The 22,436-nt window shown below is 36.2% G+C and overlaps 1 pseudogene; it reads left to right on the top strand.

The window, feature by feature from the left end:
- Positions 1 to 21,585, top strand: part of LOC128636230 (zinc finger BED domain-containing protein 5-like) — a 28,454-nt pseudogene extending 6,869 nt beyond the window's left edge.
- Positions 21,586 to 22,436: the final 851 nt, after the last annotated feature.

Here is a 22,436-nt window from a genome sequence, read left to right as displayed (position 1 = left end):
TTTTTTGTAATTTAGTTTAGTTTATTTAATTGTATTTTTAGATAGATATTTGTACAGGGAGTGCAAAATTTTTAGGCAAATGAGTATTTTGACCACATCATCCTCTTTATGCATGTTGTCTTACTCCAAGCTGTATAGGCTCGAAAGCCTACTACCAATTAAGCATATTAGGTGATGTGCATCTCTGTAATGAGAAGGGGTGTGGTCTAATGACATCAACACCCTATATCAGGTGTGCATAATTATTAGGCAACTTCCTTTCCTTTGGCAAAATGGGTCAAAAGAAGGACTTGACAGGCTCAGAAAAGTAAAAAATAGTGAGATATCTTGCAGAGGGATGCAGCACTCTTAAAATTGCAAAGCTACTGAAGCGTGATCATCGAACAATCAAGCGTTTCATTCAAAATAGTCAACAGGGTCGCAAGAAGCATGTGGAAAAACCAAGGCGCAAAATAACTGCCCATGAACTGAGAAAAGTCAAGCGTGCAGCTGCCAAGATGCCACTTGCCACCAGTTTGGCCATATTTCAGAGCTGCAACATCACTGGAGTGCCCAAAAGCACAAGGTGTGCAATACTCAGAGACATGGCCAAGGTAAGAAAGGCTGAAAGACGACCACCACTGAACAAGACACACAAGCTGAAACGTCAAGACTGGGCCAAGAAATATCTCAAGACTGATTTTTCTAAGGTTTTATGGACTGATGAAATGAGAGTGAGTCTTGATGGGCCAGATGGATGGGCCCGTGGCTGGATTGGTAAAGGGCAGAGAGCTCCAGTCCGACTCAGATGCCAGCAAGGTGGAGGTGGAGTACTGGTTTGGGCTGGTATCTTCAAAGATGAGCTTGTGGGGCCTTTTCGGGTTGAGGATGGAGTCTAGCTCAACTCCCAGTCCTACTGCCAGTTTCTGGAAGACACCTTCTTCAAGCAGTGATACAGGAAGAAGTCTGCATCCTTCAAGAAAAACATGATTTTCATGCAGGACAATGCTCCATCACATGCGTCCAAGTACTCCACAGCGTGGCTGGCAAGAAAGGGTATAAAAGAAGAAAATCTAATGACATGGCCTCCTTGTTCACCTGATCTGAACCCCATTGAGAACTTGTGGTCCATCATCAAATGTGAAATTTACAAGGAGGGAAAACAGTACACCTCTCTGAACAGTGTCTGGGAGGCTGTGGTTGCTGCTGCACGCAATGTTGATGGTGAACAGATTAAAACACTGACAGAATCCATGGATGGCAGGCTTTTGAGTGTCATTGCAAAGAAAGTTGGCTATATTGGTCACTGATTTGTTTTTGTTTTGTTTTTGAATGTCAGAAATGTATATTTGTGAATGTTGAGATGTTATATTGGTTTCACTGGTAAAAATAAATAATTGAAATGGGTATATATTTGTTTTTTGTTAAGTTGCCTAATAATTATGCACAGTAATAGTCACCTGCACACACAGATATCCCCCTAAAATAGCTAAAACTAAAAACAAACTAAAAACTACTTCCAAAAATATTCAGCTTTGATATTAATGACTTTTTTGGGTTCATTGAGAACATGGTTGTTGTTCAATAATAAAATTAATCCTCATAAATACAACTTGCCTAATAATTCTACACTCCCTGCAGTTTATTTAATTTATTGATAGTGTAGGTGTATTTGTAACTTAGGTTAGGATTTATTTTACAGGTAATTGGGTAATTATTTTAACTAGGTAGCTATTAAATAGTTAATAACTATTTAATAGCTATTATACCTAGTTAAAATAATTAACAATTTACCTGTAAAATAAATATAAACCCTAACATAGCTATAATGTAATTATTAATTATATTGTAGCTATCTTAGGGTTTATTTTATAGGTAAGTATTTAGATTTAAATAGGAATATTTTAATTAATAATATTAATATTAGATTTATTTTAATAAGAGTTTAGTTAGGGATGTTAGAGTTAGATAGGGTTACTTTATATATATATATATATATATATATATATATATATATATATATATATATATATATATATATATATATAATATAATAACGATATTAACTATATTAACCCTAATATAATTAGGGTTAATATAGTTAATATATATAATATAATAACTATATTAACTATATTAACCCTAATATAATTAGGGTTAATATAGTTAATATATATAGTTAATATAGCTGGCGGCGGTGTAGGGGGATTAGATTAGGGGTTAATACATTTATTATAGGTGGCCGTGGTGTAGAGGGATGTAGATTGTAGGCAAAAGAGCAGTTTACTTTGTGACAAAGCCCCGCCAAAAGCCCTTTTAAGGGCTGGCAAAAGAGCTGAATTCTTTGGGGCATGCCCTGCAAAAAGCCCTTTTAAGGGCTGGCAAAAGAGCTGTTACTTTGGAGCAATGCCACTATTTGTAGGGTTAGACTTAGGTTTAGTGGTAGGGATAGTTTAGTATTTCAGGGGTTAAATAATTTAATATAGCTGGCGGCGGTATAGGGGGATTAGATTAGGGGTTAATAATTTTAAAATAGATAGCGGCGGGGTAGGGGCTCACTTTAGAGGGTAGGTAAGGTAGATGGCGGCGGTGTTAGGGGCTCACTTTAGGGGGGTTATAGATTTAATATAGCTGGCAGCGGTTTAGGGGTTAATAATTTTATTAGGTTGCAGCGGGCTCCGGGAGCGGCGGTTTAGGGGTTAATACATATTTTATTGTTAGGCTAGTGAGGGGGGATAGCGGATAGAGGGTTAGACGTGTCGGGCTATGTTAGGGAGGCGTGTTAGACTTGTCGGGCTATGTTAGGGAGGCGTGTTAGACAGTGCGGGTGATTTAGACTTTAGTCAGGTTTTGTAGGCGCCGACAGTTTCTAATGTGCCGTAAGTCACTGGCAACGCCAGAAATTTGTACTTGCGCAGATTTCTGGACATCGCTGGTTTATCCGACTTACGGCACTTTAGCATCTGACGGCGCAGTATATGGGATAGCTCGAGTTGCGAGCTGAAACTGCGGGCGACACGGGTTCCCTCGCTTGCGCCGCAAACTACGATCTATATCGGATTGCGCCCCTGCAATATCATCCACTCCTGAGCCCTTCATCTTCGCTCTATGGAGCTGTGCACAGCGTTCCGCATCAGACCTCCCACAGACCTCCGTGATGTCATCCTGCAGAGCCGATCAGCTGATCTGTGCGACCTGACGACTGCCGCTTCTCTGTGCTCACTATTTCTACCTCCTCTGTGCATGCTTACCCGAGATCCCTTTACAAAATCAAACAAGCAGTAAGTTTTATCGCTCATACTTACCTGATATCACTTATTTTCTCACATACTCTGTGATAGAATATCACTCATTTTTTACACTGCAGTTTCAAAGGGGTCTTATTAGTTTGCGCATTACCACTCAGTAATATCATCCTATATCCATGCTCAATATTAACAAGACTCCTAAATAGTAAAACATACTCATTTGGGGTCTAGTTAGGTATTTAAGTGTAGTACCGATCTATATAATTTTCTATGAGACAAAACCAAAATAGAGACCATCTTTATTAAAACCTGATGAATTTATGATTTTAATGTCTGTGGAATGAAAGACTTCTATTAGAAAAGTTAGATTCATATCTGACTATGAGTTTATTAGATTTACTTGCGGGCATTTTATGATTAACTTACTCAAGCATTCATTACAAGTATAATATTAAGGAAATACAAGCTAAAATGCCCATATTATACAGACTTTTCTTCCACTATTTAGTGCATAACATGTGATAGTTTGATTTTCAAAACACTTCATTGTAATAATTGTTAGAGACAAATTAGCCTAATTATTTCTGGGATGTGTCTCAGGTTTTAAATAAAGTGGAATTTTGGTGTGTGGGTATTGTTTATATTGGGTTTGTTCGTCTTGGCAACTGCATCAATGGGGGTTGCAATGTTGACAGGTGTGTAATGTTTATACATTAATAAAAACAAGAGAGAGTGAGATAGTAGAATAGTAAGTAATGTTGTTATGACAAATGTATAGAAAATAACATGAGCTGCTATTGTGCAGTGGCTACACAGTATTACCTTCAAGCACAAGTGGACTAATTAATAATATACACAACAACAGAAATGGAATAAGTATCAACAATGTGCACAGATAAATTAATAAATCAATAATTTAACTTGGAAGCAGCTTCAGTAGACTTGGATATACTTACATGTGTGCAAGCCGTTTGTGAGTAGAGAAATCATACCTAAAGAGGATTTTGTATACCGGTGAGTTTACACTACATCACGGATATATTGTTGGGAGACACATACGGCACATTAACAACCAATCAAGTGTCACAAAGGTCGAACTATCTTTGCGGATCTTGCAACGACCAGGGGGTCACATTGTTCATTTCAGCAACCTATCCATTTCATTAACACTTGGAAACAAGTGACTTTATTTTCAGATTCAACATATATATGAACGGAACACTGTTACAAACAGTTAAAAAGGGGCAGTATCTTTTATTGCAACATTTTTTTATCACAACATATATACAGGGAGTGCAGAATTATTAGGCAAGTTGTATTTTTGAGGATTAATTTTATTATTGAACAACAACCATGTTCTCAATGAACCCAAAAAACTCATTAATATCAAAGCTGAATATTTTTGGAAGTAGTTTTTAGTTTGTTTTTAGTTATAGCTATTTTAGGGGGATATCTGTGTATGCAGGTGACTATTACTGTGCATAATTATTAGGCAACATAACAAAAAACAAATATATACCCATTTCAATTATTTATTTTTACCAGTGAAACCAATATAACATCTCAACATTCACAAATATACATTTCTGACATTCAAAAACAAAACAAAAACAAATCAGTGACCAATATAGCCACCTTTCTTTGCAAGGACACTCAAAAGCCTGCCATCCATGGATTCTGTCAGTGTTTTGATCTGTTCACCATCAACATTGCGTGCAGCAGCAACCACAGCCTCCCAGACACTGTTCAGAGAGGTGTACTGTTTTCCCTCCTTGTAAATCTCACATTTGATGATGGACCACAGGTTCTCAATGGGGTTCAGATCAGGTGAACAAGGAGGCCATGTCATTAGATTTTCTTCTTTTATACCCTTTCTTGCCAGCCACGCTGTGGAGTACTTGGACGCTTGTGATGGAGCACTGTCCTGCATGAAAATCATGTTTTTCTTGAAGGATGCAGACTTCTTCCTGTACCAATGCTTGAAGAAGGTGTCTTCCAGAAACTGGCAGTAGGACTGGGAGTTGAGCTTGACTCCATCTTCAACCCGAAAAGGCCCCACAAGCTCATCTTTGATGATACCAGCCCAAACCAGTACTCCACCTCCACCTTGCTGGCGTCTGAGTCGGACTGGAGCTCTCTGCCCTTTACCAATCCAGCCACGGGCCCATCCATCTGGCCCATCAAGACTCACTCTCATTTCATCAGTCCATAAAACCTTAGAAAAATCAGTCTTGAGATATTTCTTGGCCCAGTCTTGACGTTTCAGCTTGTGTGTCTTGTTCAGTGGTGGTCGTCTTTCAGCCTTTCTTACCTTGGCCATGTCTCTGAGTATTGCACACCTTGTGCTTTTGGGCACTCCAGTGATGTTGCAGCTCTGAAATATGGCCAAACTGGTGGCATCTTGGCAGCTGCACACTTGACTTTTCTCAGTTCATGGGCAGTTATTTTGCGCCTTTCCACACGCTTCTTGCGACCCTGTTGACTATTTTTAATGAAACGCTTGATTGTTCGATGATCACGCTTCAGAAGCTTTGCAATTTTAAGAGTGCTGCATCCCTCTGCAAGATATCTCACTATTTTTTACTTTTCTGAGCCTGTCAAGTCCTTCTTTTGACCCATTTTGCCAAAGGAAAGGAAGTTGCCTAATAATTATGCACACCTGATATAGGGTGTTGATGTCATTAGACCACACCCCTTCTCATTACAGAGATGCACATCACCTAATATGCTTAATTGGTAGTAGGCTTTCGAGCCTATACAGCTTGGAGTAAGACAACATGCATAAAGAGGATGATGTGGTCAAAATACTAATTTGCCTAATAATTCTGCACTCCCTGTAATAGTATTCTGATATAAGGTTTTCTAAATGTTTCATATACTTGAATCTTTTGTTTTGTGAACAAGGACATTTTTTAAAATTATTTGTATAAGTTAATTTTTTAATTCCACCAGTGGATCATCTGTAATTTCATTGCTATCCACTGTTAAAGGGGATATATAGAAGACATTCAAATACATTTTCAATTATGAATACATTTGTATATATATATTTATTCTGTTCTATCTTTTTACTTCCCATACACTTATAAGATATAGCTGCTGATCTTTATTAGCACACTCTTATTTTGTTTGCATTCTATTTTTGAGGGATCTGGGGATACATCTTTCACTAAGAGGAGCCACGCTATATTAAGGGTATGGTTTAGTCTCTCCTGGATATACTTACATACCTGGTAGGGCACAGGCTGAAAATCAGACTTACAGCCCAAAATAATAATGCCATGAAACACTAGGCAGCTTGGGGAAAATTGCAATATTAATGTAGTTTTGATAGTTACATGTTGCCAGGCAGATGACAATGACCAAATCAATTTTGAGATTTAACCCATCAACTTCCAAAAATCACTGCAGCACTTTATACAGCAACATGAATCTACATTATCTGGAAATAACTGTTTTTTTTAAGACCATAAAACATTAATAGGATTGATAGTACAAGCCATTCTCATCTTCAGTTACATTGTATATCCTTGTGGTTGCATGTGAGACTTCATTTAATTCTTCTGTATTTTCATGCTTCAGAAATGATCTCTTATGTAAGTACAGGAATTGGCACTGCTGGGTGAGTTCTGCACGGGGGAAACACGTGATTGAACACAAGGGAAGAACTATGTCCTCATCTGCTGTGTAATTAGCAAATCTTAGTTTTTCAAAATTAGCACTCAGCTTTCATTGTACCCTAGAGCCAAGCTGGCTGTTAGGTTATTGAATAAGCATGTAATTTCTAAAAGCCTAGGGCAGATTATTTAATGCTACCTGCTGTTGCTTCCTTAGAAGAATACGTCACTAGTAAAGAGGACTACATGGAAGTTTCATTTAAAGGGTTGCATTTATTGAGGTCAGTCTAACAGTACAAGAAAGAAACAGCTGAACACTGTGCATTTACAGAAGCAGGGACCTCCTGCAGGGACAGACCTTAATGGAACAGACTTTGCACAATGCATCTCACTTTGCACGCAGTGGGAGGTATCCAGGGCTTTTTGGTAACAGGTAAATGTAACTATTTTGCTCTTAGAGAAAACATCATCATTACAGGATACAAGATTATAATGTAACATTTGTTAATTTTGTTTGTATGCATTGGGTGGTCTATTTTCTAGCTTCAAAACTTACAGCACATAAACAAAATTCTAAAATCCCTATTACTGTTTTTTAAAGCTAAGAACATTTTCTTTTTAAAGGAGACCTAGTAAGCTTTAAGAGCAATTGAAGTAAAAATATAATAATAATACAATAATTATAACATACCCATTGTGACTGCACTCACCGGATTTTTAGAAGAGAGTCTCAGAGTCAGTGAATTTTAGAAAAAGAGTCTCAAGCATGTATTTATCAAGCCGTCAACCGCAAATACGCTGGAATTCCACTGCGTATTTGTGGCGAGCCTGATTCGCCTTAGTTATCAAACCCTACAAACCGGCAAAAGTAGAATTTGGTGACGTAACATATGATCCGCCTGACTCAGTCCGACACAGATCGATGCTTACGTCATTACAGATGTTCCGAACGCAAGTTCGGCACAATCTGACTACTTTTGGAAGTTATCAAATAACTACTAGATACGCTCGGCACTATTCTGGCCCAGCGTACCTGGCTTTCAATCCGCCGCCCTGGAGGTGGCGGATGCCATAGGAATCAATGGGACCCGGAAAGCAGCGAGAGCTTATGTTCGCTGCTGCCCGATATCCCATTGATTCCTATGGGAACGTTTACACCTAACACCCTAACATGTACCCCGAGTCTAAACACCCCTAATCTGCCCCCCCCTACACCGCCACCACCTACATTATACTTATTAACCCCTAATCTGCCCCCCTACACCGCCGCCAACTACATTATACTTATAAACCCCTAATCTGCCCCACCTACATTATACTTATTAACCCCTAATCTGCCGCCCGACACCGCCACCACCTAAATAAAACTTATTAACCCCTATACCACCGCTCCCGGACCCCGTCGCAACTAAATAAACTTATTAACCCCTAAACCGCCACTACCGGAGCCCACCGCCACCTACATTATACTTATTAACCCCTAATCTTCTGCCCCTACACCACCGCCACCTACATTATAGTTATTAACCCCTAACCTGCCCCCCTACACCACCGCCACTATATTACATTTATTAACCACTAAACCTAAGTCTAACCCTAACCCTAACACCCCCTAACTTAAATATAATTTAAATAAATCTAAATAAATATTACTATCATTAACTAAATAGTTCCTATTTAAAACTAAATACTTACCTATAAAATAAACCCTAAGCTAGCTACAATATAACTAATAGTTATATTGTAGCTAGCTTAGGGTTTATTTTTATTTTACAGACAAGTTTGTATTTATTTTAACTAGGTAGAATAGTTATTAAATAGTTATTAACTATTTAAAAACTTCCTAGTTAAAATAAAGACAGATATACCTGTAAAATAAAACCTAACTTACGTTACAATTACAAATAACACTACACTAAAATTAAATAAATTAACTAAACTAAATACAATTAAATACAATTTAAAAAAATATTTAAAGTACAAAAACAAACAAACACTAAATTACAGAAAATAATAAAATAATTACAAGATTTTTAAACTAATTACACCTAATCTAATCCCCCTAACAAAATAAAAAAGCCCCCCCAAAATAAAAAAGCCCTACCCTACACTAAATTACAAATAGCCCTTAAAAGGGCCTTTTGCTGGGCATTGCCCCAAAGTAATCAGCTCTTTTACCTGTAAAAAAAATTACAACCCCCCCAACATTAAAACCCACCACCCACACAACCAACCCTACTCTAAAACCCACCCAATCCCCCCTTAAAAAAACCTAACAGTAACCCCTTGAAGATCACCCTACCTTGAGAAGTCTTCACCCAACCGAGCCAGAATCCTCCACGAAGCCGGCAGAAGTGGTCCTCCAGAAGGGCAGAAGTGGTCCTCCAGACGGGCAGAAGTCTTCATCCAGACGGCATCTTCATCCATCCGGCGCGGAGAGGCTCCATCTTCAAGACATCTGACGCAGAGCATGCACTTCTAATGACATCCGACGACTGAATAAATGTAACTTTAAATGACGTCATCCAAGATGGCGTCCCTTGATTCGGTGTAATTAGTTTAAAAATCTTGTAACTATTTTATTATTTTCTGTAATTTATTGTTTGTTTTTTTTTTGTACTTTAGATTTTTTTTTTTAAATTGTATTTAATTGTATTTATTTTAGTTAATTTATTTAATTTTAGTGTAGTGTTATCTGGATGAAGACGTCTGGAGGACCACTTCTACCGGCTTTGTGGAGGACTTCGGCCCGGTTGGGTAAAGACTTCTCAAGGTAGGGTGATCTTCAAGGGGTTAGTGTTAGGTTTTTTAAAGGGGGGATTGGGTGGGTTTTAGAGAAGGGTTGGTTATGTGGGTTGTAGGTTTTAATGTTGGGAGGGGGTTGTAATTTTTTTTTAAAAAAGAGCTGATTACTTTGGGGCAATGCCCCGCAAAAGGCCCTTTTAAGGGCTATTTGTAATTTAGTGTAGGGTAGGGCTTTTTTTATTTTGGGGGGGCTTTTTTATTTTGTTAGGGGGATTAGATTAGGTGTAATTAGTTTAAAAATCTTGTAATTATTTTATTATTTCTGTAATTTAGTGTTTGTTTTTGTACTTTAGATTTTCTTTTAAAATAGTATTTAATTGTATTTAGTTTAGTTAATTTATTTAATTATAGTGTAGTGTTAGGTGTAATTGTAACTTAGGTTAGGTTTTATTTTACAGGTATATTTGTCTTTATTTTAACTAGGAAGTTATTAAATAGTTAATAACTATTTAATAACTATTCTACATAGTTAAAATAAATACAAACTTGCCTGTAAAATAAATATAAACCCTAAGATAGCTACAATGTAACTATTAGTTATATTGTAGCTAGCTTAGGGTTTATTTTATAGGTAAGTATTTAGTTTTAAATAGGAATAATTTATTTAATGATAGTAATATTTATTTAGATTTATTTAAATTATATTTAAGTTAGGGGGTGTTAGGGTTAGACTTAGGTTTAGTGGTTAATAGATTTAATATAGTGGCGGCGGTGTAGGGGGCACAGATTAGGCGGTTAATAAATATAATGTAGGCAGCGGCGGTGTAGGGGGCGGCAGATTAGGGGTTAATAAGTATAATGTAGGTGGCGATGGGCTCCGGGAGCGGTGGTTTAGGGGTTAATAATTGTATTTAGTTGTGGCGGGGTCCGGGAGCGGCGGTTTAGGGGTTAATAATTGTATTTAGTTGTGGCGGGGTCCGGGAGCAGCGGTTTAGGGGTTAATAATTGTATTTAGTTATGGCAGGGTCCGGGAGCGGCGGAATAGGGGTTAATACATTTATTAGAGTTGCGGTGGACTCCAGGAGCGGCGGTTTAGGGGTTTAAACACTTTATTTAGTTGCGGCGGTACCGGGGGTAAACAGTATAGTGTGGGTGTTTAGTGACAGGGTATCAAGATAGCTGTAAAAAAGCCGAAGAGCAGCGAGATCGATGACTCCGCTGATCATCGCCCCGTACTTGGTGCGCAGCTTTTTTGATAACTATGGAGAACATATTCAGGTCCGCGGTGGCGATCTTAGGCAAGCGTATTGGTGCCGTCGAATGCAGGTAAGTTGACGGCTTGATAAATAGATGCCTCAGAGTCAGTGCATCCTCAGTGTGATGCCCCAAAGAAACTTTATTATATAATATTAAAGGTTATCTTTAACTTTTCTAAAAATCCGGTGACTGCAGTCTTTTTTGGAACTTTTTACTACTTTTGAGTCATGCACCCCGGGCAGCTGCTATATTGTGAACTAGGAGTGCAACGCCTTTGGGACTATATATATATATATATATATATATATATATATAGTATATATATGTTACTGCTACACTGCAATTTATTTCTTGTCCAATTGTCTGAGATTAGTGGAAATCTTTCTTGTTATCTATCTACCTACCTACCTATCTATATATATCTATATATATATATATATATATATATATATATATATATATATATATATATACACACACACCCTTCAGTGCTTTGGGAACTTCCTCTAAACTTTTGTCACAACCCTTTGTATTCTGATCTTTGCTGAGTAAATAAGTTGCAGTGCTAAGTTTTTTTCTTTAATATTGTATGGGGTCCTGCCTATTCAGCATGCGATTTGTTCTAATAGGTTGGTACAAAACCAAGCCCTACATAATACTAACAAATCCAGAATTCATGTTGAGCCTTGGCTGTCCAAATGCTAACTTTAAATAATTTAACCAGGATCTTGGGTTTCTCCTGTATCCCTGAAACATAAGGTATTATAGGAGGGTCAATTACAGAGCACCTACCCTTCCAGAATTCCCAGTGCTAGAAGTCCATTAACCCAGTGCCCATACAAGAATCCAAATGTGGAAATATAATTTCTTTATGCAAATATAAGGTAGGGTAGGAATCACTCCCAGTCTGGTACATTGTCTATAAATTCTCTCAACATACACTTTAGCGCACCATTAAAATGTTTACAAAAACCTTTGGTATGAAGGTGGTATGAGGAAGAACTAAATACCTGAACCCTAAAAAGATGCTATATTCGTAGCAGAACTGAGTACCTTGATATAAAAAAAATCTCTCATTGGGAAACTCTAGCCTTGAGAAGATAGGAGTAAGGGCCTCTTTAATTTAGCTATGATACTTGACAAAGAAACAGCTTCATATTATCTGGATACAAAATCCACCAAACAAAAAATTCATAAGTCCTGTTGAAGCCATAGCTTTGACAGGTGACTACCTATGTGTCCTACTAAAAGAATCTCATGGCCAATTAATGAAACAGCTCTACAGTACTTTCCAGATAGTATAAACTCTTTCTGGCTGGCAATCTGAGTATATTGTATCATAAAAATAAATTTAGTTAAGTAGTTCCAAATTCAATACTGTTTAACGTGGAAAGTCAGTTTTGCCCATATTGCCCACACCCTTTACGTTCCTTATATTGGGCACATGCTATCTTCCCTACAAAAATCATCTGTGGGATCTCAATTGAAGTAGGTAGCTAAGGGTTGAGCAACAGATGCAGTAATAAGATCCACTGAGCATTCCACCTTCTCTGTTTCACTCTACTTAATCAGGTTTATGTATAGATTGACTACATTTTGGAGAGTATATATTGTGGTCTAAGAATTGATAAACCTTGTCAACTATATCATTATCTAGTAACATAACAACTGGGGATACTGGACAATACTTATTCCCTGACTTTTGCCCCCTTGCAGATAGCTGTTGATACTGAAAGTTTCTCTCCTGAACAAAATGTCAAAGTTGCTTCTTAAAAACTTCTTGAGCACAACACATGCTGGCTGATCTGGTGGCATCAGAGAGAGAATTTGATGGACCCACTACTGTTCTGACTTTTTTTTTTTACCTATCTAGCAATTTATTGGCAGCATTAAGAATCTTTTGTGGCCTATTTCCAGCCACATTTTGCTTAACAAACCTTTTGACTCTCTGATTATAAAACTCACAAAGTCACTAGGGCCAGATGTGTATGTTCACTCTCCTGGTGTCTTATGATACCTTGCAGTTTACGCAACATGAGTGGTGAAAATGGGACAGACAATTTTTAAGAAACATCACTGTGTTATCTGCATCTCCATTGTGCTGTCTTTGATCACCTGCCTCCGCAACGCGAAAGCATCCTGGTAGTGGTTCTCTCTTTAGTGAAGAGGATACCAGCACTCTTACACTAGTATTCAGATGGATACAGGTGTGATCAAAATATAATAAAATTAAAGTGCACATAAATTATTCAGACATACCAAAGCAGACACGCCTGGCAGTCATTTCACCAGAGCTTTTTCAAAGGCCTTTGATCTAGAATCCATTTGGAGTAAGCCCTTAAACCTTTTTTGTATAAATAAGAAATAGTAATTGTGGTAATTTATTCTGTGAGAGTATATATGTGTTAAGCCCAGCAATTACTCACAATTGTGAGGATCATAAAATCATAGTGGTAATTACAGAGATATTTTTTTACTTGCAGAGTTTGATACAATGGGCTTCTCCGTTGTAGGCCAGTTACCCCATTGAAGTGGACTAGTGTATGGAATATTCACTGATATTCTCAGACATCTCAGTAGTCCTGATATGTTTTTTGTACTATAAACTTTTTAAATGTTTTTTTTAATGAGGGTATTTGTATACCCATTTTTAGAATGTGGGTAAATTAAAGGTTGTTTATTTTTTTAGTGGTCTCATCTATATGTACAATTTGCACAGATATTTAGTATTAACAAGTGTGTGCCTAAAAGGGCTACAGTGACTATAAGTGATATATAGAATTATAGCAGATGTTGCAAAAAATGCATATGAGCGGAAAAACCAACAAGAGACTTCACAGGAAATAATGGTTCACAGCTGTTATAAATATAAAGAGGGTGAAGTTCACCCGAGAGCATAAAAAAGGAAAAAATAACAACAGTTTCAAACTTTTTCAATAAAGCAAACCACTTTTACCAATAAAATAACCAACTGTAATGCTTACTTAAAATTACATAAAAACACAAAAATATTTTTTTCATTATTCAGACAGTGCAGATAATATTAAACAGCTTTCCGATTTACTGTCATTATCAAATTTGCTTCATTATCCTTTGCTAACGGAGCAGCAACTGGGATCTAGCTGGAAACAGTAGGTGAGCCAATAACAAGAGCCATATATGCACAGCCACCAATCAGCAGCTAGCTACTTAGTGCTTTGCTGCTTTTTAGCCTACCTTGGTAAGCTTTTCAATAAAGAATACCAAAAGAACAAAGGCAATTGGATACAATTGGAGTTTAAAACTGCATGCTCTGTCTGAATCATGGAAATGTTAGTTCCCTTTTAAATTAATAAACATTCATACTATTTGCAGGTAGTATGTATGTATATTTAATATTATAGTCAAGCTTAGGCTTAGCTATGTCTCAAAATTAATGTGTAAGCTTGCTAGGTAAATAAGCCATTCAAGCCATTTTCCTTGACAAAAGAGCTGACACTCTTCTGCTTGTCTTTTTTTTATCAGAAAATTATGACACAATTGAAGATGTTTACAACCTCTGTAAATGTTTCTACAATGAAACAAGTAAGAAATAACTGTAGTATATAATATATATTTTCTTATGTTTAACTTACCCTTATATATTGCTTTATTATTTGAATTTTTTTATTATCTTTAAAAAAAAAAAACAATGAATTATTTCTATGTCTTTGGTTTATTAAATAAGCTTTATTGTTTTTTTGTACAACCCTTTCATTTTATTATTTTCAAAATATTCTAAGATTTGACTAACAAATGTGGTATCCTATTGAAACACTAAAAGTTGTGACTACAAAGTGTACCATATTTATGTTAGATAGAAAACCGTCAATCAAGAAATTAAAGGGACATAAAGCCACCAGATTTTCTTTCAGGACTCAGATCATACAATTTTGGAAAACTTTCCAAATTTACTTCTTTTATAACATTTTTTTTCATTCTTTCATATTCGTTGTTGAAAAACAGGGAGATTAACACAGGTGTGTGTGTGTGTGCTACTCTATACAGCACCAGTTCTGCAAGAATGTTTTACGTTATCAAGAGCAATAGATGGCAGCATTTTTTCCTGACATGTACACCTATCTAGATATGGCTTCAAAATAGATTAACATTAGAATTAAGAACATTTGATAATAGAAGTAAACTGGTAACTTATTTTGAAGGGACACTCAAGTCAAAATTAAATGATCTCAGTGCATTTTTACATTTTTTCACAGTTAGACAGCGCTAGTTCATGTGTGCCACATAAATTACATTCCCGTGGAGTTATTTATGACTCAGCACTGATTGTCTAAAATGCAAGTCTGTCAAAAGAACTGAGATAAGGGGGCAGTCTGCAGAGGCTTAGATACAAGGTAATCACAGAGATAAAAAGGTGTATTAATATAACTGTGTTGGTTAAGCAAAACTGTGGAATGGGTAATAATGGAATCTATCATTTTAAACAATAACATTTTTCAAGTAGATTGTCCCTTTAAATTGTATGCTCTATCTGAACAAAGAAATGACATTTTATAATTGCGGTTTCACATGTCAGCATCATCAAATAGACATTTGGAAAAAAAAACAACAAATCTATACATTTTAGTCCCAGTGTTTGCCATTGCATAATTCATCAGCTCTTTTGACAGTAAACTGTACATATGAAACCAACTATACTAATAAATAATTTCCTTTGATAGCTATATAAAATGGTACAAAAAGTTGCAAAAGATATTTAAACACCTAAATAATTGATACAGCAGAGACACATTTAATTGCAGCATTGCACGTTTTATTTTCTATAACTGTTTCATTATTAATAGTTTAGCAGTCAGTGATATCAATCATGACTCATTTCTATTTTTCTTTTTTACATAAACAAGGAAACTTTTGATTAAAACTGTCATTAATAACTGAAGGCTTTTGGTATTCTCTCTACATAAATAGCTTACAATTGTTCTACACATCAGATTTTTTTTCTCTATATGGTTCCATATTAAAGCGGGTAAATAAAGAGCCGTTATAATAATAATAATATTAATAATCATCAATGCAATGAGTTGAGGACAGGATGGACACAATTTTCAAATTCAGTGGTTCCCAGCCTTGGAAGCAATTTGCACAAGTAACTACAAAAATTATTCCATGGCATTCATATTTATTTTAAAGGACCAGTAAATACAGTGGATTTGCATAATCAACTCTTCCTGTATCATGTGACAGGCATAAGCCAATCACAAATGCATACATGTTTATTCTTGCACATGGTCAGTAGGAGTTGGTGACACAAAAAGTATAAATATAAAAAGACGGTGCACATTTTATTAATGGAAGTATATTTGAAAGTTGTTTAAAATTGCATGCTCTATCTGAATCATGAAAGTTTAATTTTGACTTGAGAGACCCTTAAAGTTAATTTAATAAAGAAAAATAAACAAAAAATACTGGCCGAGGTTTGATAGGACACCTATGCTATTCTTTAAATACTCGTAATACTAATGTTTATATTAAAGTGAAAAGTGTTGTAGGGGGCACCCTTACTATGATGGTAATTAGATGATCACCAATCTTAAAATATATATAAGTGAAACTCGAAAAATTAGAATATCGTGCAAAAGTTAATTTATTTCCCTAATGCAACTTAAAAGGTGAAACCGATATATGAGATAAACTCTTTACAAGCAAGATAGTTCAAGTTGTGATTTATCATAATTGTGATGATTATGGCTTACAGCTCATGAAACCCCAAATCCACAATCTCAGAAAATTAGAATATTGTGAAAAGGTGCACTATTCTAGGCTCAAAGTGTCCCACTCTAATCAGCTAATTAAGCCATAACATCTGCAAATGGTTCCTGAGCCTTTAAATGGTCTCTCAGTCTGGTTCAGTAGGAATCACAATCATGGGAAAGACTGTTGACCTGACAGTTGTGCAGAAAACCATCATTGACACCCTCCATAAGGAGGGAAAGCCTCAAAAGGTAATTGTAAATGAAGATGGATGTTCCCAAAGTGCTGTATCAAAGCACATTAATATAAAGTTATGTGGAAGGGAAAAGTTTGGAACAAAAAAGGTGCACAAGCAGTAGGGATTACCACAGCCTGGAGAGGATTGTCAGGAAAAGGCCATTCAAAAGTGTTGGGGACTTTCACAAGAGCCACCACACACAGACGGATCCTGGACATGGACTTCAAATGTCGTATTCCTCTTGTCAAGCCACTCCTGAACAACAAACAACATCAGAAACGTCTTACTTGGGCTAAAGAAAAACAGACCTGGTCTGTTGCTCAGTGGTCCAAAGTCCTCTTTTCTGATGAGAGCAAATTTTGCATCTCTTTTGGAAACCAAGGACCCAGAGTATGGAGGAAGAATGGAGAGGCACACACTGCAAGATGCTTGAAGTCCAATGTGAAGTTTCCACAGTCTGTGTTGATTTGGGGAGCCATGTCATCTACTGGTGTTGGTCCACTGTGCTTCATTAAGTCCAGGGTCAACGCAGCCATTTACCAGGAGATTTTGGAGCACTTCATGCTTCCTTCCGCAGACAAGCTCTATGGGGATGCTGACTTCATTTTCCAGCAGGACTTGGCACCTTCCCACACTGCCAAAAGCACCGAAACCTGGTTCAATGACCGTGGGATTACTGTGCTTGATTGGCCAGCAAACTCACCTGACCTGAACCCCATAGAGAATCTATGGGGCATTGCCAAGAGAAAAATGAGAGACATGAGACTGAACAATGCAGAATAGCTGAAGGCCGCTATTGAATCATCCTGGTCTTCCATAACACCTCAGCAGTGCCACAGGCTGATAGCTTCCATGCCACACCACATTGAGACAGTAATTGCTGCAAAAGGGGCCCAAACCAAGTACTGAGTACATACAGTATGCATGCTTATACTTTTCAGAGGTCCGATATTGTTCTACAGGTATGTACAATCCTTGTTTTATTGATTGCATGTAATATTATAATTTCCTGAGATTGTGGATTTGGGGTTTTCATGAGCTGTAAGCCATAATCATCACAATTATGACAAATCACGGCTTGAACTATCTTGCTTTGCATGTAATGAGTCTATCTCATATATTAGTTTCACCTTTTAAGTTGCATTGGTGAAATAAATGAACTTTTGCACGATATTCTAATTTTTCAAGTTTCACCTGTATTTGTAGGTAGCAAATCAATCCTGGTCTATGCAACCTAAGTGTCACAAAAGGGTGGTGTATATATAATATACGATAGTTTGTAAGTTTAATATCAATAGATGGTACTAGATACTAGCTAATATAATATTGAGACAATATAGTAAAGCAAAATATATAACCATAGATGATAATAAGTAGATATACAGTATATATATAGTCTCTTTTGAAGACAATGTTGTTGATGGAGGCAGCAATTTGTGACGGACCAGGCCTGGATCCAAGTACAGCAGTCTAAAAAAAACATGAGAAGACAGATGCGCCACATGGCCCAATATTGTCTGGTACAAAGATATAATTATTGTATGTGTCAGATGCACTCACATGTGATGGAGCACCTCAAGTAGTGCAAGTTGAGCAGTCTGGGATATATAACAGTCACCCAGAAGACTGACCTCCTGAGATTATTAGAAAATCTGTAGAAAATGGTAGAAAACACAGGGTGCCTATATGGCCTAGTACTGTTTATCCCAAAATAGATGATAATAAATGTTTGAAATGCACTCACATTCGTTGTAGCATCTCTTTGATGCTAATAGAGCAGGCTGGGATCAATACAGTCACCCAACACACTTGTTCAAGGACAGTCAGGATACTCCAGGGGTCCAGATGATATACAGGATAACCCAAAATGGTGTTCCCAAAGGATTACAAGTTGTGGCAGCAAGTGGTAAAAGTAATCAGCTTACTTTATTAAAAATATTAAAAACAACTAGCAACACGTTTCTCAGCCACCAGTGGCTGTTTCATCAGGCTTAATAAAACGTGTTTATATTAACCCTTTGAGTGCTAAGCACTTTCCCACCTGGGTGCTAAGCTGATTAAAAGGTTTTTTAATTTTTTATTTTTTGAAATTTTAGCACTGAAAGGGTTAAAGCAAAAATTATATGACAAGCTACAATACACTGGATTGTTAACCTCACCATCACCATAAGACTTTTGATAGAACTGTTCTTATCTACTTGAGAACTGAAGCTGCGCAGCATAACAGAGTGCACATCTAACACTGATAAATCAATCACCTGTGAATGTTATTAATGTTGTCACTTATATACAATAAAGCTTGTTTAAAAAAGAAGTAAATCATTTAAATAAAAACATACTTTAAATGTTCAAATATATAAAAAAAAATTGCATCAATTTCTTTATTAAAATTTAACTATTACAATATAGATATTGAATTAGATACAGGACATTTGGTACGGAAATACTTGGAAGGATAAAACCCTCAGTGACAAAACAAGCAGTCCACCATTGTATGTATTTACAGTATCTTTGTTTTCCCAGTGCACAAAAAAAGAGATAAAGAAAATATGTGACCCACTAGTTGTACGGGGGATCCAAGTACTGATGAGTGGTCATCAGTCACCAACTAGCAATGAAAACAGGGACAAAGTCTGAATCCAAAAGTTTAGTCATGCAACCCACTGCCAAAGTATAAAAAATTAGCATGAAGTATAATAGTCAAGATACAAAGAAAAAAGGCAACCAAATCAAACCTGGAACACATTCCAATACATAGACAAAGACGGCCACCACAACTGAGCTTGAAAAGACTCAAAAGCAGGAAAATCTTGCACCAATGAGCAAGCTTAGAACCACGTGATGTCCAGTACATGAGACACTTTGTACTGACTCATTATCCTGAGGAGAACACTCCATATCTGGTGCCAATGTTGTAGAAGACTAGTGAATTGAATTTTGGCAGCTACCCTAAAGACACTAATGAAAAGGTTACGTAGATGATATCCAAGTGCTGCAAAAATGCTGTATTTTTTAATTGACAAATATTTCTGGGTGCTATGGTAAACTTCAGCTAGATGTAGCAACTCTGTCTGCTATCTTGAAAGGCAGATTAATCATTATGAAGATATAATTCTAGACTTGTTTTCAGGCTAGCTGAAAAATCTAAGGATTGTTATGCGCTGCTCTAAGCTATGGCCTTGATATAGTGCAGTAAGTTTTACTACAGAATGTCGTACAAGAACGAATTACTTATTATGTTAATTTTGTAGATGGTAAAAGTATAATTTTTATAGTCACACTGGACTGAAGCGAGAGAGAAAAGAACAAAATGTATGCTTACCTGATAAAATTCATTTATTTCATGGTGGTTAGAGTCCACAAGCTATTACTCTTAGGATTTAACTCCTGGCCACTAGGAAGAGGCAAAAATTCTCAAAGCTCTAAGAACACTTAATCTTTCTCACCTCTCTGGTATTCTAGTCTGACATATCACCAAGAAAGGAGAAGTAGAAAGATAGGAACGGACAAAGTAGGGAAAATTAGGTGAATTAATTATGTAAAAAATTAAAATAGGCAGGTCTCGTGGACTCTCACTAGCATGAAGGAAATTAAATTTATCAGGTAAGTATATATTTATTTATTTATCTATCATAAGGTAGTGAGAGTCTAAGAGCCATTTCTCCTGGGAACTAATAACCAAACTCTGAAGTCCACAAGTAATTGGCTGGGATTTTTTTTTTACCAAACACATCAAAGTGGTAGAATTTAGGGAAAGTATGTTGCTGCTTTGCAAATGTAATCAATATAAGCATCATTATTGAAAATCCAAGAAGAGGGAACTGATCAAGAAATCATGAAATTTAGCCAAAAAGCTTAAGAAACTTAAGCAAGAAAGATGTAACCCTCTGACCTTTACAAACAAAGTGACAAACAAATTAAAAATTATCTAAAAACCGTTGTAATTTAATAGTAGAATTCTAATTTTCTTACAATATCTAATTTAAAGGGACAGTCAACACCAGAATTTTTGTTGTTTTAAAAGATAGATAATCCCTTAATTACCTATTCCCCAGTTTTGCCTAACCAACACAGTTATAATTATACATGTTTTACCCCTGTAATTACCTTGTATCTAAGCCTCAGCAGACTGCCCCCTTTTTTCAGTTCTTTTGACAGACTTGCATTTTAGCCAATCAGAGCTGACCCCATGGTAAATTCACGTGCATGAGCTCAATGCTATCTATATGAAACACATGAACTAATGCCCTCTAGTGATGAAAAACTATCAAAATGAATTTAGATTAGAGGTGGCCTTCAATTTCTTAGAAATTAGCACATGAACCTCCTAGGTTTAGCTTTCAACTAAGAATATCAAGAGAACAAAGCAAAATTGGTGATAAAAGTAATTTAAAAAGTTGTTTAAAATTACATGCCCTATTTGAATCATTAAAGTTTTTTGTGGACTTGACTGTCCCTTTAAGAAAGAAGTAATCAAATTAATTATTTGGATTAGGACAAGGAGATTGGGCATAATCTCCTGATTGATGTTATCCAAAAAAAAACTATTTAGGTAACAAAATCATATTGAGTCCTTTAAAAAGTCAAAAACATTCTGAAAGTTTTCAAGTTCTTGTAAGCAGGAAGAAGATTTTCAGTTCATAAAATTATAAAAGGAACAAAAAAGGACTATTTGTTCTATTTTTCCCTTAGGCTTCTTGTCCTAATTGAGAAAAGTTTATTTTCCTCCAGACACAGTGGAAATGATAATGTCAAGACCAGGTCCAAATAAATTATTCCTTTAAAAGGAGAGATAAAAGTCTATCTTTGGACACTGTTGACAATTACTTAAATCATAAAGTCCTTTTCTTGAACACTGCTAAAGTCATATATTCAGAATAAAATGGAATTATATCAGCAATAGGACCACAAATAAGTGCATTTGTCAACTTCAGAAGTTTCAAACCATTTTTAAAATCTTCATCCACAGAGTCTTCTGAGATTGCACAGACAATTTGTAACATCAAAGAGCAGACACAACTGCTACAGAAGCAATTCTTGATGAACCAGGTTTTTCCATGAAAGGTTACCAATTTCATGTTTATATGGTTCCTGAAAAATGTACGGTCCTCTAAGGGAATAGTAGTGCGTTTGGCTAAAGGGAATAGCAATAGTCATCACTGGAAACATTTCCCAAAGTTCTATATTCAAAGCTAGAAAAGGAAACATCATTATTCAATTTAGACAGATTAAAAGAAAATACCAGGCTTTATTTTAATAAAGAACAGAAAAAAAACCCTTGCGACTTAGCAGAAGAGTTGAAAATAAAATCCAGCTGGAAGGTTTGTCCGCAGATGATTTCGAGTCCTGAATGCCTAAAGTACATAAAACCTAAGAATCTTTAGAGAAGCTTTTATGAAGTTAGGGATGTGGCCAGTGTGTCCGGATCCATCTCAAACCCTTTAGGGGTATTAATATATAAGCGCATTTGTCAACTTCATAATATGGGTTTGATGGAAAGCACATTTTTCAGTTTTAGCATATACATTAATTTCCTTTAAATGCTGTAGCACAAGTTTGACATGATTAAAGTGTTTGGTAAGAGATTTAGAGTAGACAAGGAGAACATCTAAATACAAAACG

The sequence above is a fragment of the Bombina bombina genome, chromosome 7 (genome assembly GCF_027579735.1).
Source record: "Bombina bombina isolate aBomBom1 chromosome 7, aBomBom1.pri, whole genome shotgun sequence".
In the NCBI taxonomy this organism is placed as follows: Eukaryota; Metazoa; Chordata; class Amphibia; order Anura; family Bombinatoridae; genus Bombina; species Bombina bombina.
The sequence above is the reverse complement of the archived record's forward strand: the minus strand, read 5'-3'. Positions and strand labels throughout refer to the sequence as shown.